We start from the raw sequence: 5,436 nt of genomic DNA on the forward strand, positions 1-5,436 counted from the left end.
GAAAGACATAGTACACTCAACACATGGCAGAAAAGAAATGAAAAACATGTGTGTCGAGGGGGGGCAGAATGTATGGGTCAAAGATTTGGAAGGCAACACAAACAAATGGAAGCATACGCCATGCTCCTTAACTGGAAGAGTTAATTATGTGAACATGTCCATCGTACCCAAAGCAATCGACAGATGTGATGAAATCCCCATCTGAATTCCAGTGGCATTATTCGAGGAAATAGAAAACAGTCCTCAAACTTGTATGGAATCACAAAAGACCCCAAATACCCAAAGCAACCTGGAGAAAGAAAGGTGCAGTCAACACACTCCTGGATTTCAAGCTAGATTACAAAGCTGTTGTCATCTAAACAGGATGGTACTGGCAGAAACACAGACACCAGGTCAGTGGAACAGAACAGAAAGCTCAGAAACTTACCCACACGTAGATGACCCTAACTTACGACACAGCAGCAGAAGATATGCCATGAGGGAAGGACTGTCTCTTCAGTGAGCGGTAACAGGCAAACTGGACACTAAATGCAGAAGAATATAACTGGGTCACTTTCTTACACCACACACAAAATTTTTAATGGATGAATGATTTGAACATAAGACCCGAATCCATAAACCTCCAAGAAGACACAGGTACTAAGTCTCTCGACATTGGTTTTGGCAAAGAGTCTTCAGATCGGACACCAAATGCAAAGGCAACAAAAGCAAAAATAAACAAGTGGAACAACATCAAACTGAAATCTTCCACACGGCAAAAGAAACCATCAAAAACTTAAAAGGCCACTGACCCAATAAGAAAAAAATATCTGCGAATCATATGTGTGAGAAGAGGCTAATATCCAAAATGCACACAACACTCATACAAATCAAAACAAAAAAAAACTGTATAAAAAATGGGGTGAATATGTGAATAGATACTGTCCAAAGATGGCACACAGGTGCCAACAGACAGAAAAAGTTGTTCGACATCACTGAGCATCGTCAGGGAAACATCAGTCAAACCCACAATCGGCTATCCCCTCACAACTGTTGGAACAGCAATTGTCCCAGAGACAGACACCAGGTGGGGTCAAGGGCGTGCAGACGAGGAGACACTGTGCGCTGTTGGTGGGAATGGAAATTGGTGCAGCCACTGTGACAAACGGTATGGAGGTTCCTGAAAAAATAAATACAACTACCACATGACCCAGTAATGGCTCTACTGAGTATTGATTTGGAGAACACAAAAATACTGCCTCAAAAAGACAGATGCACTCCCACGTTCACTGCAGCATTATTCACAATAACCAGACATGGAAACACAGACCTTGGGGGCCTTATGCCAAGTAACTCAGACACAGAAAGACAAATACCAGATGCTCTCATGTACATTCCACGTGGAATAAACACATACTGAACACATAGATACTGAGAGCAGATTGGTAGGTGCCAGATTCGGGGATGGGGTGGTAGAAACGGGTGAAGGTGGTCCAAGTCTCAATGTTTGAGTGAGAAAATCCGACAGTCATGAAATGTTCTGTCCAGCATGGAGACTAAAACTAACCCCGCAGCATGGGGTATAGGTTTCCCTGCTCTTTGAAAGTACAGGGCTTCTGAGAAACCTTGCACAGCAGAAATGGTGTAAAGAAGGGATGACCGTTCATTTACACGGAAAAATTGGACAGTGTGCTCAGACTCCAAGATTCCTTCTCTTTGGCTTTTCTTAGGCCTCAGGACACAAGTTTCTAACGGAGGCCCAGCATAAATGAAGATAAAGCACAGCAGAGGCTCACAGACACAATTCAAAGTGCTGGTGGCTGGATGCGGAGAGCGGTTCCCAGCGGAAGGAGCTGGTTGGGGTGCACGCCGCCTCTGTCGTGCTTCTCCCCAAAACAGATGCTGAACGCGATTCTCACTGTTCACCTTTTTTCATAAGAGGGAAATCCTCTTTAGGTCTCTTCCTCTCACTGAAGCTGGGTAATAACGTAGTTCTTTCAAGAAAGCCAAGTGTCTTACTGTGAACGTTTAAAAGCTGGGGGATACTTGTACTTGAGCATTGCTGAGGGAGGAGATGTGAAAGGTTCTCCCAGACACAAACCTCAGCAGATCCACCGGGAAAGGCACCTTCCTCAGCATGCGGAACACGGACTACCTCCTTACCCCAGAAACCCTCTCCTTCCCCTCGATCAGGACAACCCACAACAGCTGGGAGTTACCCCAATTCCTCCGTTCTCCTGCTCCTAATAGCTAACTCATCAGCAAATCCTGTGAGCTCCATCTTCAAAATGGACCCAGAATAGGTCTAACCACTCCATCCAAGGCCACCTGTCTGGTCCACAGTGCCTGAGTTCCTGGAAAAGCTTCGTCATTGACCTGCCTTGCCATCTTCAACCCTCTGTCATCTGTTCTCAACGCTGTAGCCACGATGGCCTAGTGAAACAGGGTCTCATGGGGTTATAGCCCTGGAATGGCTTTCTGTCGCCCTCTGTCACCTCCCTGAGGTCATGTCCTAAGCTGTCCCCTGTGGCCACAGGGCCTTCTTGCTGCTCCTGGACATATCTGGAATTCTCCTGCCCCAGAGCCTTTGCACATGCTTTCCCTTCTGTTTAGAATGCTCTTGATGTGTTCTCACTCGCCTTCTGAGAAGTCTGAATTGGAGTGACAGGGACAGAAGGTGAGGCTGTGTGTGTTGGGTGAGGCTGGAGGCCCAGAAAAAGGTTTTCTGCCAGCTCTCCACCTGTGCCTCACTTGTCCTCAGCCAGGAACTTGCACACAGCCCTCACCTGTCACAACTCTCACACAGGAGACCCACAGCCACCCCTGGAGCCCACCCTGCCCACACCCTGCTGCAGAATGCATTCAGCTCTCCTCTGGGACCCCTGTCAGCTTTACCCAGACCTGGAACTCCCCCGTCTCCTGCAAAGCTCCCGGATTCCCCCTCTTCTTGCAAAATCACACTGGCGCAAGGCTTTCATGAGAAAGCTATAATGCTAACTAATGAAAGGTTCACACCTACTTTCCCCTTCTGTTGCCTTTCTCTCCTTCTGTCCTACCTGTGCAAACTGTAACATTTCAGTGGAACATGAACATGCTCTGAGATCTGAATCTTTCATTGCAGCTTTCTGAGGACTCCTTACGTGATAAGAAACTAGTGTATCTTACAACAGGGTGTTTTACAACTATCATCTATAGAACAGTACAGCCCAAATCACTACAATTTTACCTCACTCTTCATGAAGCAGAACACTTTTTCCTTTCTTCTTTTACTTAAATTCCAGTTAGTTCACATGCCATGGAATATTCGCTTCAGGGGTAGGATTTAGTGATTCCTCACCTGCATACAGTACCCAGTGCTCATCACAAGCGCCCTCCTTAATACCCCTCACCCACTTAACTCTTCCCCCCACGCCCCTGTCCTGCAGCAACACTCAGTTTGTTCTCCAAGGTTGAGTCTATTTCCTTGTTTGCCTTTCTCATCACCCCTCAACTCTGTTCATCTGTTTTCTTTCTGAAATTCCACAAGCGTGAGAGCATAGGATATTTGTCTTTCCTCACTAATTTTGCTTAGCTTAATACACTCTAGATCCATCCACATCCTTGCAAATGGTAAGATTTCATTCTTTTTGAAGCTGGGTCATATTCCCATATATATATATATATATATATATATATATATATATATATATATATATACACACACATATACATATATACATATATATACGTATCCCACATCTGCTTTATCCATTCATCAGTGCATGGACTTTGGGATTCTCTCCATAGTTTGGCTACTGTGGACATTGTTGCTATAAACATCATGGTGCATGTACCCCCTTCGAATGTGCATTTTTGTATCTTTTGGGTAAGCACCTAGGAGAGCAATTGCTGGATCATGTGGTTGTTCAATGTTTAACTTTTTGAGGAACCCCCACACTGTTTCCCAGACTGTCTGCACCACTCTGCATTCCCACCAACAGGATGGGAGGGTTCCCCTTTAAGCAGAACATTATCTGCTGGCAATTTCATAAGAGGAAACAAAACCTCTGCGAGATGCACCCAGGGTCAGGCAAGCAGTTGCAGAATTCACCCCAAGGCTCCTGACGCCAAGCCCCTTGAAGCCACCAGCATGCCACTATCCAAAAGAATTCCCAGACTCTCCTTCTGACTCCACCACCAAAGAAACTACAGACAGAATATGGCACCTCAAAATATCGAGATAATAGTAAAACTAGAAAGTCAAGCTCAACTTTTAAACAGGAACAGGCCCATTTGGATAATTTTGAATTTTCCCTCCACCCTAATTTTAACTCTTCTGGTGAATAAACTAATCAATGATGAAACATCACCTTTGTCAAATGACATCATCCAAGTCTGTATCAGATGAAAAAAAGCCACCTAACTCTAGATGCTGGCCACTCAACCATATCTTAGGCCCAATTGAATAAACACTGTTAGACGAAGGAACAAATTAGATGTTACAAACAGGCACAGAGTGAATCTCACCTTCCCTTTCTAATAAAAGAGGGTTCCTAGGAAACAGATAGTCAAAATACATTTGTAAGCAATAAATGGACAGAGAAATTGTGATCCCCTGCAAAGTTCTACCTGCAGGGAAACTAAGTAATTCTTGCACCAAACCCAGAATGCTGACAGCTACTTCAATTTTACTTTGTGGCTCAACTAGAGAAAAGAGAAAAGCCCAGGAGGTTTTGGGATAATGAGAGGTTTTACCTCCAGTCCTGACATAGATAGGACATTATGCCAAAATAGCTGTGTTTTCTCTGAACACTGGCGTCCTGTGACAAGCTGCCTCCCTGACTCAGATGCTGACGTTCAAAACCTCGAGTCTCATGGAGCCAGAGCAGAGAAGTGCTGTCAGCTGGGGAGAAGAAGGCACCTCTGACCTAAAGCCTGCACACCTGCTTCGGTTTCTGGACGAAGGGGCAACACATACTTGTTGTTTAGCACTAATTATCTTCATTCTCAATAGACCAATGACCTTGCCTTTTCTGGAAAGCAGACTTACTCTTCTAAAGAAACCCTCAATTCGTCTATTCCCAATGCAACTAGAGTGGGGTCTGGTTTACGCCCGCCTCCAGGCCCCCACCTGGAGGATTTTCCTGCATGATTCTAACAGCCAATTACCACTAACTCGGGGGCACACGGGGCATAATGCTGAAGTTGGGGGATGGCTCTGGGGCTTGCTACTGCCACACCTGTGCCTGGGGGACCAGGGCACACCCTGCTGAACTCGGGGTACTGCTCAAGATGCATCACCTGCACTGTGTCAGAGAACCGGGGGACACCCCACTGAAGGTGGGGATTCTGTGAGGTCCTTGCCCGCACTCTTCCCGGGGAACAGGGGAAACCCTGAAATTCTGCAACCCATCCCACAAAAGCTCAGGTGAGTGGGCGCCCTGGAGTTCACGGGTATGGGGAATAAGGCCAGTTGAG

Source organism: Ursus americanus, unplaced genomic scaffold (assembly GCF_024610735.1).
Source record: "Ursus americanus isolate L20-20 unplaced genomic scaffold, mUrsAme1.1.p SCAF_45, whole genome shotgun sequence".
NCBI lineage: Eukaryota > Metazoa > Chordata > Mammalia > Carnivora > Ursidae > Ursus > Ursus americanus.